The following is a 14497-nucleotide window of genomic DNA, read 5'->3' as shown; positions in this document are numbered from 1 at the left end:
CTTTCCTGTCGGACTGAAAGACGTGCTAAAACCTGTCTGCCTTGTGCAGTCTTGACTAGGCAAGTGCTAGCCGTTTACTGTTTAGTAAATACTCCCCATAACATCTTTTTGGCGGAAGTTGCGGGCTCTATTTCTCGCGGCCCTGGATCGTCGGAGCAGACGCCACGTTTCTCCCGCCTCCATGGCCGAAGACAGTACGCCGTCATCGCAGCTCGCGCCCGTGGCTCCGGCAACCGTGGTCCTTTCGCATCCCCTCGACCCCGGCACATTTTGTGGTACAGACAACAATGACGACGACGATTGGCTCCTATTGTACGAGCTCATTAGCAAGCGCCACAGGTGGGATGAGACGCTAATGCTCTCCAACGTCATTTTCTACCTACAGGGCACAGCTCACGTGTGGTTTAACACGCACGAAGAAGAACTGACGAGTTGGGATGTATGCAAGGTTAAGATGCGTGAATTGTTTGGCTGATCAATCGTACGACAAATGACAGCCCGGCACGAACTCGCGGCCAGAGATCAGACGTCGACGGAATCGCACGTCGCATATACCCAAGACGTGCTAGCCTTGGGCCGCACCATTGACAAAGACATGCCAGAGGCGGACAAGGTTGGCCACGTGTTGAAAGGCATAGCTGACGATGCCTTCAACATACTCATGTGTAAACACTGCAGCACGATTGACACTATCACAACAGAATGCCGTCGGTTTGAACAAGCGAAAAGCAGGCACATTGCTCACCGCTTTACCAGACTCGCGAACACGGCTGCGACGTCCTCATGCGAAGATCCCGTGACGCCCACTCCGCCAGATCAAATTACTTGGACACCTAGTTGGTGCTACTGGTGTCCAACCAGACCCTGACAAAGTCTGTGTCGTCCGCGAGTTCCCGGTTCCGCGGTCCACGCATGAAGTACGCAGTTTTCTTGGGCTCTGCTCCTACTTTCGCCGCTTTGTTCTGAACTTCGCGGACATTGCTCGACCCCTAATGGACACCTCAAAAAGGACGCGACCTTTTCATGGGGCGCGGACCAAGCGACTTCCTTTGCATCGCTAGTTTCTGCCCTCACGTCACCACCTGTGCGGCTCATTTTGACCCAGTTGCTAGAACAGAGCTTCACACCGACGCAAGCGGCCATGGCATACATGCTATCCTCGCTCAAACACAGAACGGAGCTAACCGAGTGATAGTGTATGCTAGTCGCCTTCTGTCACAGTCGGAAAATAATTACACCATTACTGAGCGGGAGTGCCTAGCTCTCGTCTGGGCTGTCCTGAAATTCCGTCCGTACCTATATGGACGGCCATTCGTGGTCATAACAGACCATCATGCGCTATGCTGCCTCTCAGCACCAGGCCCCAGAGGGAGGCTCGGCCGTTGGGCATTGCGGTTACAGGAGTACACGTTCTCAGTTGTGCAGAAATTGGCAAGTTACACACTGACGCCGACTGCCTATCCCGTCGCCCCCGTTGAACCATCCGACTCCACTAAAACAGTTCCCAACACCTACGTCTTAGCAATCACATACTTCATCCATGTGGCCAACGGACAACATAGAGATCCGTCGTTGCTCTCTCTTATTGACCATCTGCAATCCGGCCCGCTCGACTCCTCACTCAACAGGTTCTTGCTTCAGGATAACATTCTTTACCACCGCAACATGCACCCCGATGGCGCAGAACTCCTGCTAGTTGTCCCGCGTCATCTAGGAAGAGATGTCCTCATCCAGTTTATAAGCGAGATGTTTGCACAGCTCGGAATACATTTCTATCTCCGCTTTAATACAAGCACCATATACGCTACTCGTGCCGTGTGGACAAAGCGTAATGAGCACCGAAAGCGCTTACTCAGAAGCTGTGGCCAAAGCTTTGTGTCCTGCGCTCAGTCACTGTGTAAGATATTCGCCAAGATAGACGTCTCCTGAGCCGCACCGAGGCGCCATGCACATCCATTGTAAATACGAAGGCAACAGAGGCAGCTGAGGCAAGTAATGGACCCGTCACCAAGTGACCAAACCTGGCAGTGTCCATGGGATGGTCGTGAAAGGGTCCTATTAGAAGAGCCCGCGATACTCGACGGCTTTAATGCGAAGCATGCTTAACTAGCTCAACCTACTTCTCTGTTAACAGTTATCTGACCTGTACCCGGCCTTTTTCGCGACACCTGAAGAAAACACTCGACAGCCGTGCGGTTAACGCCAAATTTTCTTATATATACGCTCTCCCTAAGTTTAAATGAAGCACCCGTACACACGAATCGCTTCTGTCTGTCGGCTGAAATAATAGTATTCATTTCAGCAGCTAAACTTGTGATAGTGCGAGGGTCCGCTCGAATGAGGTCCTGTTCTGCTCGGGTGTCTCCCAGAACGCTCTGAACACGCACATTACACACGCTGGCCGCATCTTATGCTGCACCCTATGCTATTAGTAGATGACATAAGGCGCCTGCAGCTTCGTAGAAATGCGCTTACCTAGTGTCACTGGGTTTGTACCGCTGTGTGCCTGCCCATGCATATGTACATACATATCTGTGTATATTCATGGACACACAGACCCATTGGATACACCTGTCGCAAAAGTGACATTCACTGCACAGACCTTATATCATTCATACCAACCATTCTCTGCCACGCACAGCCTGCATAACTTTATTTTTCTGAAAGCTCCTACCCGGGATCAAACAATGACCTAATAAAGGAACCCAAGAATTGATACATTGGAAACCGTCCTAGAAAGCACTTGCCCACACACACGGGAGACCCAAACCCAATAATCGACGAACCGACCACGGAAGCGGAAGTGCGCGAGGCCATGCACAGTCTACGGACGCCATAACAAATAAAATTATATGCAACCTTGACGCTGATTCCATAGAAGCACTAACTGAGTATATCAACGACTGTTGGGAAACTGGTCACATCCCTAAACAATGGAAGGAAGCTAAAAATGTCATGATACCAAAGCCGAGCAAGAGGATGCATCTAGGGAACCTGACACCCACCTCGCTCACCTCCTGCCTACGTCATCATCATCATCAACCTGGCTACGCCCCCTGCAGGGCAAAGGCCTCTTCCATACTTCTATAACTACCCCGGTCATGTGCTAATTGTGGCCATGTTGTCCCTGCAAACTTCTTAATCTCATCCGCCCACCTAACTTTCTGCCGCCCCCTGCTACGCTTCCTTTCTCTGGGAATCCAGTCCGTAACCCTGAATGACCATCGGTTATCTTCCCTCCTCAGTACATGTCCTGTCCATTCCCATTTCTTTTTCTTGGTTTCAACTAAGCTGTCATTAAATCGCGTTCGTTTCCTCACCCAATCTGCTCTTTTCTTGTCCCTTAATGTTACACCCATCATTCTTCTTTCCATAGCTCGTTGCGTCGTCCTCAATTTAAGCAGAACCCTTTTCGTAAGCCTCCAGTTTACTGCCCCGTAGGTGAGTACTGGTAAGACACAGCTGTTATACACTTTTCTCTTGAGGGATAATGACAACCTGCTGCTCATGATTTAAGAAAGCCTGCCAAACGCACCCCAGCCCATTCTTATTCTTCTGATTATTTCAGTCTCATGATCCGGATCCGCGGTCACTACCTGCCCTAAGTATTTCCTTACCCCTTCCAGTGCCTCGCTAACTATCGTAAACTGTTGTTTTCTTCCTTGACTGTTAAACATTAGTTTAGTTTTCTGCAGATTAATTTTTAGACCCACCCTTCTGCCTTTCCTCTCCAGGTCAGTGAGCATACATTGTAATTGGTCCCGTTAGTTACTAAGCAAGGAAATATCATAATCGAATCGCAAGTTACTAAGGTATTCTCCATTAACCCTTATCCCCAATTCTTCCCAATCCAGTTCTCTGAATACCTCCTGTAAACACGCTGTGAATAGCATTGGAGAGATCGTATCTCCCTGCTTGACGCCCTTCTTTATTCGGATTTTGTTGTTTTCTTTATGCCGCTATAGATATCTTTCAGTATTTTTACATACGGCTCGTCTACACCCTGATTCTGTAATGCCTGCATGACTGCTGAGGTTTCGACTGTATCAAACGCTTTCTCGTAATAAATTAAAGCTATATATAAGAGTCGGTTATATTCCGCACATTTCTCTATCACCTGATTGATAGTGTGAATATGGTCTATTGTTGAGTAGGCTTTACGAAATCCTGCGTTGTCCTTTGGCTGACAGAAGTCTAAGGTGTTCCTGATTCTATTTGCGATTACCTTAGTAAATACTTTGTAGGCAATGGACAGTAAGCTGATTGGTCTATAATTTTTTTAAGTCTTTGGCGTCCCCTTTTTTATGGATTAAGATTATGTTGGTGTTCTTCCAAGATTCCGGTACGCTCGAGGTCATGAGGCATTGCGTATACAGGGTGGCCAGTTTTCCTGGAACAATCTGCCCACCATCCTTCAACAAATCTGCTGTAACGTGATCCTCCCCGCTACCTTCCCCTTTTGCATAGCTCCCAAGGTTTTCTTTACTTCTTCCGTCGTTACTTGTGTGATGTCAGATTCCTCTAGACTATTCTCGCTTCCATGAGCGTCGTGGGTGCCACTGGTACTGTATAAATCTCTATATAACACCTCAGCCACTTGAACTATCTCATCCATATTAGTAATGATATTGCATGCTTTGTCTCATAACGCGTACATCTGACTCTTGCCTATTCCTAGTTTCTTCTTCACTGTTTTTAGGCTTCCTCCGTTCCTGAGAGCATGTTCAATTATATCCGTATTATACTTCATTATGTCAGTTGTCTTACGCTTGTTGATTAACTTAGAAGGTTCTCATAGTTCTATTCTAGCTGTAGGGTTATACAGAAAAGTTTACACCCTTTGGAGTGTAAATTTGCCACGCAACGATAATCGTCATCTGTCTTGCCCGCATTTCCTTTCTTGAAAACGCTGCGCTCGTTACTTTCCTGTCGGGAATGCTATGTCATGCTGATAACGCGCATGCCGTTCGTTACTGGAAAGTACCGGGCTCGCAGCGTTAAAGGAAGGAAATGCGGACAAGACAGATGACATTTATTGTTGTGCGGCAAGATACAACCCAAAGGGTGTATCTGTGTGAAAGGTGAAAGGGTGAAATGGGCAGCTACGGCAAGAGCCGGTAAGGTGCAGGGCAGCCAACCTCTGAAGCCAGTTATCCCTTAAGTCGGATGAAACAATTTCCATGATTTCTCTAGTTTTGTGAAAAATGTGGTTCAGTTCATGAATTTGATTTCTCTAATAATAAATGTTTGTTTGTGTGAGGCAAATGGTTGCAAAATTTTATACTTTAGGTGTATTTCTGTATTGGTTTTAAAATATTTAATAATGAAGTCACTGGACTCAGCTCAAAATCATGTCGTAGTGCAAGTTGTGCTAACACGGCCTATTAGTTCAAGCCATATTCACAGAGGAAGACGTCCGCACGTGCTTACTTGGTTGCTGTCCAAAATTGTTGGGCGCCTAGTGTGATGTGCCAAGATTACACGGAACTTTGATCGAATGGCAAGATTGGCACAAGACCTCCCTTACGAATGTAAGAATGTCGAAACAATAGCGTCACTGCAGTTATTGTTTTTTTTTTTTTTGCTCGCTATGTACGACCTAACAACACCTAATTTGCGCACGTGCACGACATTTTGTTTTTATCTTTCCTACAAAGCAAAACTCGCCCAAACACCTGAACACTGGCAGAATATGTGTCCGGTTACGCGCAGATGAGTTCGCGCTGTCCAATTGTTTACTGTTCTCGCACACATACGTTTCGCCATCTGCAGATAAATATTTGTCTCCAGTTACACAGACATCGCCAGCACAGCTAGATGTAAGAAAGTCAAAATTGCAGCCGCAGCAATTCGTTAAATGATCCAAGGTCTCCCCACTCCATGGCTTGCTTAGCGAGATGCGTTCAATGCGCTGCTGTACGATTAAGTACGTCATACTTCCCATGCTAATGCGGAAGTAGTTCGAGGTGACTGAAATAAAAGCACGCCGCCACGTCAGCAGTTCAGCCGTTTCAATGTGCCAGCACGAAATTTCACTAGATTTCGATAAATTTATTTCCCTGCAGGAGGGTTAAAATCCCTAGATCTAGGAAAATTTCTCTAGAGTTTGCAGCGCTGGACAGCGGACGTCAGAGGCGTCGCGCGACGCCTCCAACAAAGCGTTCGCTTGAAGAGTTCGCGTCCACGTGATACACTAGCTAGTGGCGTCTACCGAAGTGAGCGGTGTGCGCATGAAGGTTGTTAGGATACACGTGTCTGGGCAAAGTGGACTTAAGCGCTCAGAAAAAACTATAAAATATAACAGTTTCAGGGAGCGAGCGCAGGAAGTGGACGTGCTTAGATTAAATTCTGAAGAGAGAGGTCGCACATATATTTTACAACTGCCGGAGACCACGGTCAATGGTTTTAGGTCTCCTCTCAAGTTTGCGCCGATATTCGGCGGATTCGTACGATTGGAATGTCTGTGTTGTCGCGCCAACCCCTCCCCCCCTCCCTGATGTTTCTCCCTAAAAGAAATAAATAGATAGCAGCCATGCATGGGATTATAAAATCTGGGGGAAAGGCCAAGCATGTGTGGATGTTTGTAAACTCCCCGAAACGTTTACGGTAAAGCAGCGCCCAGTAGTGTGTCTATACTAACAGATGTGTAGAGTGTGGCTCATGGAGGAGCATATTGCCGCACAGAAAGGCTATATATGCCCCACATATAGCGTTGGAAGCTTGCCGGCTACACGTGTGCGCACATTTAAGCTCTCGAAAAAAAGCGTGCGCTTTTGACACAACAAGTTAAGGTTAGCACGTTACTTTATTTATATACCTGCTTCTGATGCTTGTAACCTTGCTAACATATTGTGGCGCTCCATGCGAGTGCACCCAGTCGTCAAAGCGAGGGACCTGCAGGCGACAGGCATGAAATTCGAGTCAGCCATTTTTGTAAGGTAAGACGGGCTCATTTTTTCTATTGTGGTTATTCTCCTACAGTTTCTTACTACAATTACTAGAGTGAACCATGACGCTACAATCGTTCATCCGCCATAGGAACGATGGGTAAGTACATACATTTGTCTAATCTCCAGACTTACTTGTGCCTTCAGGTGTTCTTATGGCGCTGTTATTTACGATTTTACGATTTACCTTTTGAATATTTGAAGGAATCATTGCTGTCTAAACGAAGAAGGCAGCACAAATCTGCGCATATGCTTAAGAATAAATTGTTGCATTTATAGCGTAATAATTCGTTGAAAATCATAAATTTGCAAATTCGCAATGTCGTTTGAAGCCTAAAAGACGAATTTTAGGCAAATCTATGTATTGATCATTATTCCCATTCTGGCCGAGGCTCCATACTTGCGGCTTTAGCAGACACTGGTGCCAGGCTTTCCCCTATTGATTTTAGCAAGAAACTCTACGGTTTTTATCGACTTCATACGTTCGAATCAAAGCAACGAGCCATACCAAAAGGCCTAATGATCCGGCCATAAAACAGGCGTTTTTTTTCTGGGCGGCGAAAGTAGATATTTAGAATGTCCTTTCATGTAACGCACATTGTCAAAGAGAAGCACTACAACATTTGCCAAAATGAATACGCTCCTTTAGGCGGCGCCCGTCGAAATAAACCTCGCGAGATACTCATATGTAACGCAGAAGCGGTATACAGAAATCCAGAGCAAAAACTCGAGTTACTCATAAAAGGCACGCAGTACGGTCAAATAATAAGCTAAGTTTGTCAAAAGTTGCTAACATGACTGCAGCACCGCCTAAATTAAATTATATTCTTTTAGAGTATCGCAAAAAGCAAGCCTGATTCAAAGCATGTGACATAATAAAGACTTTAAATGTGCAAGTACTAGATTTAGAGTATCCAGTACCTGCAGTGCTCCCTGAGCTGACAGTGTCTTTAGCTTGCCGTGGAGCCTTGAGTAGACATCATGGCTCGTCCAATACTGTCATTTCGCACTGAGGTCAGAGAAGCTTCGATTATACAGCGGAATGCCAAGCGATTGAGGTCCCACATCTCATCCTTCCGTCAATACATTTTCACAAATCGTATTCCTGTAATCATCATTTGCGAACCCAACGTACTTACTACCATCATCTTGTCAAGGTTCGAACCATTTCTTTCGTCGATGGGCGAGAAGCGCAGCAATGTTGTTGTTTACGTCCGCACGGATTTTACGTATGTACACTATGCAGTACAACAACAGGATGCCAATCAATATGTCTGCCGACGTGTAAGAAAGAAGCAAGTGTCATTCACACTCATTGGCGTCTATTTATCCCTGTCAGGATTATGTGAACGCGATACACTGCGAGACATATTGTTACATGCCAGTGGTACTTGGATTATAACCGCGCATCACTTACTCTGGAGTAGCCCGATAATCATTTCTAGAGGCAGGAATCTGGTGTCATTCGCCTCTGATCACGACTTTTGTGTCATGAATGATGGCAGTCCTACGTACTTGCGTGGCCTAAGTACAGTAGTCGCCTCGATTTGACTTTAGTATCACGATGCTTCAGTTCACAAGTGCAGTGCTTTTCAGACATAGAAGCACATAGAAGTGACCTTATTCCGACTTACTTGCGGATAAGGGGGCTAAAGAAGTCATCATCGTTGAATGCAGTACGAAGAATTGACTGCTCTCAATTTAAGCTACACCGTATTGCCTGGCAAGTTGCACAGGGAAAGTAATGTAAAACATGATCCTTACACGCCTAGAATGGTATCTGGAACGCCACCATGTGTATCCTGATTTCATGACAGGCTTTTGGCAAGGCAGGTCATCTATAGGCAATGTTATTGACCTCACAACTTTCATACAAGAACAAAAATGGCTCAAGCACATATCAGCGGCGCTCTTTCTTTATATGAAACGGGTGTACGCTAATGTCACACATGAAGAGACCATCGAGTCATTAGATGCTGTTGGAATCGGTGGTCGAATGTTTCAGTGAATCCGCGACTATTTGACGAGAAGGTTCTTTGCTGTGCAGGCCAAATATAGCCCGACTGCCAACTATTATACATACGGTGGCGTCCCACAAGGTGATAGTCTTGTGAGATAGACTAATTTCGGTTGGCGAAATAGGCGATAGACTAATTTCAATTGCGCATATAATGAAGTTCCTGTACGGGAAACATTGGGGCACGTCGGTACGGTCCTTGCTGCAGCTGTACAGAACACTATTTCTGGGCTTTTTACGGTGCAGCTCACCGATTTCGGCGAACACATGCAACACAAATATTCACACCCTCGAATGCTTACAAGACCAGGCTCTACGGACATGCCTTGAACTACCACGATGAGCCTCGACTCATGCAACAATCATAATTGCTAGAGACTACTTGATGCCAACATGCATCACAGTTCACAACCTCGGAGCACATATTCGACATCTGTGTCACGTACCCAGTCACTATATTACTGCTTTGCAGGCGCAAAGACCGCAAGCCATATTTTACAAAGTTGTTGTGACACATTAAGGTTGCTTTCCGTCGGACTTTACACCGGCAGCAAGACCACTGTTACCCCTGTGGTGCCTACAACTGCCACAAGTACACCTCACGATTCCAGGAATTGCGAAGACCATCATTACACAGAGACTGTATGACAGTTGACATTGTCATTACTATACGAGGCATATGAACGAAGATCGCACATTTACACCAATACATCTGTCTCAGCCACCAGCTCCACAGGCGTTGTTATCATCCCGGCCTCACAAGTCGCAATGAAGTTCGAAGTATCCCGCATAACGACCTCCACGGCAGCAGAACTTGCCGCCGTACGTGCCGCTGTTATGACATCGCAGAACCAATATTTCGAAAGTGGATCGTTTTTTGTGATTCCAAGGCAGCCCGTCAGAGTCTGCAGTCAGCCTTACAACGTAAGAGGCATGAGCAAGTGGTGTTTGAGACTCGAGAGGTTCTCCGTCAAGCCCTCTTAAACGGGCATGGTATCATCTTCCAATGGCTTCCGGGGCACTGTGACATGGTCGGTAATGACCTTGCTGATAATGCCGCCCGGTCAGCCCATAAAGACATCCTGACAATTCCTATATCCTTATCAAGGACAGACGTTGCGAAGCATCTTCGTGTACTTGCTCAAACCACGACTGAAACTTCCTCGACCACCCCGTTTTTCCCAAACTATCATCTCCGCCGGCTGGATCCTACATTGAAGTTGCAGATTACATTGCACTTCTACCACCGGGATGCAACTTTACTGTACCGCTTTTGGTTAGGGGTGGCTTTTACGAAAGCCCGCTCATTCCTTAGTGAAAGGTCCGACACACCTATCTATGACTCATGCAACTGTGAAGAGACTATCGGGCACGGGTTGTTAGTTAGCTAATTCGAGTTTAATGGCGCAAAAGCAACTAAGGCCATGCTGCACCAGTCACAGGACAGTACAAGATGCAATGTTAAGGCAGCAATAGCTGCGTTACCCTACAGTCGATGTAAACATCCAGATTCATCTAAAAACTTGAACACGTTAGTGAATGGCACTAGCGGCTCATCGCCCAGTATTAAGGAAGGCTGTAAAGGTACGTGCAAGTGATACAAGTCGTTGAAATGTTTCCGCCTTTGTGCTTCAGTATGTTGACATGACATAATGATGTGGTTCACTGTAAGCGATTCATGACATTTCTTGCAAGTTGATGGGTTTTCTTTTCGAAATAGAAGGTTGTGTGTTAGATGCATGTGTCCAACTCGAAGTCAACATAACATCGCCTCATAGAACCGTTCTTGGTGGCTGCATGATTTCCACTCGCCAAACACGGGTTTAGTCATATCTAACTTGTTATTTATGCATGAGTTCCATTCTTCTTGCCATTTTATGCTAGGGCCTTACGAATCGCTCCGATACTGTCTCTCTATGGAAGTGTTATGTGAGTTATGCTTTTGTGCACTGCCATGGATGCGCTTCTATCTGCTGCTTCATTCCCTGGTATTCCAACATGGCTTGGGACCCAGCAGAATCGTATGATTCCTCCGTAATACTTATTAAAGACCATGTTTAAGATATCGCCAAGCGGAGGCTCAGACGTGGAGTTTAAATTTAGGGCTCTCAGGGCACTTATTAATTTGGTATAAATAATAGCATTCTCCTGCTTGTCGGTAGCAATTTTCTTAACTGCCATACATATTGCATAAGCTTCACCGGTAAAGACTGAAGAAAAATTATTTATCCGAATGCTATTTTCCCAATTTTTCGTTATGATCCCGACACCTGCGTATTCTTGTGTTTTAGAGCGGTCAGACGTATGATTCCTCCGTAATACTTATTAAAGAACATGTTTAAGATATCGTCAAGCGGGGGCTCAGACGTGGAGCTTAAGTTTAGGGCTCTCAGGGCACTTAATAATTTGGTATAAATAATATCATTCTTCTCCTTGTCGGTAGTAATTTTCTTAACTGCCATACATATTGCATAAACTTCAGCGGTAAAGACTGAAGAAAAATTATTTATCCGAATGCTATTTTCCCAATTTTTCTTTATGATCCCGACACCTACGTATTCTTGTGTTTTAGAGCGGTCAGTCTAAAATTTCGCGTAGTTTTTATACTTTTTTAAGCGCTCGGAACTCTTGTATTATGTGTTCTTGTGGAATGTCTTTTTAGTTGTGTTAGCGTCCAGCCACATAGCTGTGTAAAATTGCACCATGGGGGCAATCTTGGTGGCCTTTCAGCAACCTGCAAGACTTCATGAGGAACATCACAAGTCTGACAGTATTCTTCGTGTCGTAAGATAAGTCGCCGAATCATGTTCGGTTTATTTGAGCAGTGCACTTGTGATTTGCACTGTGTTACGATGTTGTGGCATATACGTTGCGGTGATGACCGAATTCTCAGTGCATAGCAAAGTGTAACACGTGTTGTGTTTTAACATCTGTTCTAAGTCGAGCCTTCGCGCCCGGCGTTCGGTGTCACGTAGGGGGGCAGGTTTCAAATCTCACCGCCAGAGAACTTGGTCGCGCAGCCCACCGCCCCGTTACAAAAGGGACGCTCATGGCATTCATTCATTCATCCATCCATCCGGGGTCCCGCCGGAATGGGAGCCGACCAATCAAAGTGCGTGCCGGAAGAGGGGGAGGAGAGGGGTATAGAAACAGGTGCTTTGCCGGCGCGCGCCTTCTCGCCCCGTGGATTCCGCTCGGCGCGAGCGGCAGCGGGAGCACGCACGAGAGCGGCAGCGCCGACGTCGCGTAAATCCCGAGCTTCGAAGAAGCGCAAGCAAAGCGTCAGCCGAGGAAAGCCGTTACCGCCGAGGATCAAGAATGGGAAGCGCAAGCCAAGCGTCAGCACAGGCAAGCTAACCCCCAATTTCGAGAGTAGGAGGCCGAGCAGAAACGTCGACGCAGAGAGATTCCTCCCACGGAGGGTACCGTTGGACGGTCCAAGAGAGAATTTCTCGACCGCGAGTGCGGCCACAGCTGCAAGGTGTGTGATATACTGTGGTTTGATCACAACCTAGTGCAATCTGAAGCGTGTGCGCAACCCGGAACCGAAGCTAGACGACGACAACAAAGCAAAAGCTTTTCATGAAAATCGCGCTGAACACGAGCTCAAAGTTCAGAAAACGACCACCAGCTTCGCTGTTTCGACGGCTTTCACGGCATGGAACTGGCTTTACTTTTTGTAATCTTTATGACATCAACTACAACATTCTTCCAAGCGTGTTAAACCGATTAGACAGCAGACTATCTTGAAAGAAAAAGATTTTTGGACCATGGCTCCACGCGTCGCTGGCTTACAAAACAACGCGGGCATTGCTACGATTCATGAAATCGACTGGCCTCAGTGGCCGTCGCGTGAAGTGATGAACAACCGCACTTATTCACACTGATAGTATATTCTTGCCTCACTGTCTTTTTTCTTCTCTTGAACCCTTTCTCTCTTGTAGGGTAGCAAACCGGACGTGCATCTGCTTGACCTCCCTACCTTTTCTTCTTTCCTTTTCCTTCTCCTCCTTCTTTAAACACGCAAGCCAGCAAGAACCAAATGTCAGTGGTCCATAATCCTTTGTCCTTTGAAGATCAATGCAGCAACACAGAATTGTTATAAAGAATAGGGTCGTACAGAAAAGTGTTGTAATCTATCGTGCTCTTCTTTTTTTAACCTTATGCGATTATTTGTATGTAGCCAACCTAGTTCTTAGCACAAATACCAAGGCTGGAAATTCATGCCACCTGGCTCGTTCATTTCTGTGATAGTAAATATAAAATAGCTATATAGCGCGATAAAAAAGGGGGGAAGGAGGTAGGACCACACGAAGCAGGAACTTACCTATTGCGTGTTGTCCACATGCCAAAAGACGGCTCTTCCAAGCATGTCACGGTCTGCCGGAAAAATACAACAAAATAACTCTTGGGCCTCTACACAGAAATTACCAGGGATGAGAGGTATTAATTGTCTGTACAAGCGTACAGCCGTGATTCTTGCAGCCAGATGCCACTGCCGTCGGCAGACGAGGAGGACTAGAGGCAGCCTAGGACACACTACAGAATGGGACATTTAGATATCTATTTGTACTGTCTCAGGGCATAGAGATTTTAGTAGCTAAGAATAGACCTTTATGGATAGCATTTCTAGATATTTAGGAAGCTTAGGACAGCGCAGACAGGTAGTGGTTATGGGATATTCTCAAGCACGATGCAATAAAGGACGATTTCGTGACGTTCCTGTTGGAGATATGCCTGGTGTTTCTTCGGAGACAGCCAAAAATTGCTGAAGATAGAGCGCTCAAGATAATTATTTTCTTTTTTAGCAACCGTATTATCGTGAACGGAGCATGTCGGAAAACAAGTTATTTGTTGTATTTTGCTTTCTCATTATTTAAGTAAAATAACTAATCTCTAATTAGCGCCCTTACGTGGCTACTGACACGATGATCGCATATCAGATTTCAAATCACGTGAAAAGTCCTTCTCTAGGCCCCTGCGGCTATGTTATTTTCCCAGCAAGATCCATAAGAAACGTCCATTTCCCAGAAGCGCTGAGATTCAAAGTGGATGGAAGCATTAACTTCTCAGCAGTCGAGACAATTAAGATACTATTACAGTATTGGTGGGAAAAAAGGATGGAATAGGTTGTTAGAACCAAGGACATTACAACCATAACCAGCACTACAAGATAAAGAGATGTTTTAAGGAAGGAAAAAAGATTGAAGGACATCGGCTAAATGCTAGGCTGCAACAGCTGCAGCTAACGCTCATTAAGTAGAGCAGGCTAGGTCACCACTTTTGGGCCCCCTGTTTCAAAGGGGGACTCCAATAAACATCATGATCATTTGCAAGCACAGAAACGCAATATGCCTCGAATCTCTTTTACAACAAGTTGTATTCGCGGCGCCGTACGTGCGTTGTTCTGGTGCACGTTTCCCTAGTGCTTTCTATAAATACGGTTTTCAGTACTAAATTTTATACATCTTTGCCAAGTCTGTCGTAAGTCTGCAAGTAATGCATCGGCATGGCCAAGCCAATCTGCGACAAG

The 14497-nt window shown here is 45.9% G+C and overlaps 1 protein-coding gene across 1 annotated transcript in view; it reads left to right on the top strand.

Annotated features, from left to right (window-relative positions):
- The window catches only part of LOC126531063 (uncharacterized), a 49433-nt gene that overhangs the window by 3464 nt on the left and 31472 nt on the right, over nucleotides 1-14497 (top strand). The window lies entirely within an intron of this gene.

The sequence above is a fragment of the Dermacentor andersoni genome, chromosome 5 (assembly GCF_023375885.2).
Source record: "Dermacentor andersoni chromosome 5, qqDerAnde1_hic_scaffold, whole genome shotgun sequence".
NCBI classification, from domain to species: Eukaryota; Metazoa; Arthropoda; class Arachnida; order Ixodida; family Ixodidae; genus Dermacentor; species Dermacentor andersoni.
This window is presented reverse-complemented; position numbering and strand designations above follow the sequence as displayed.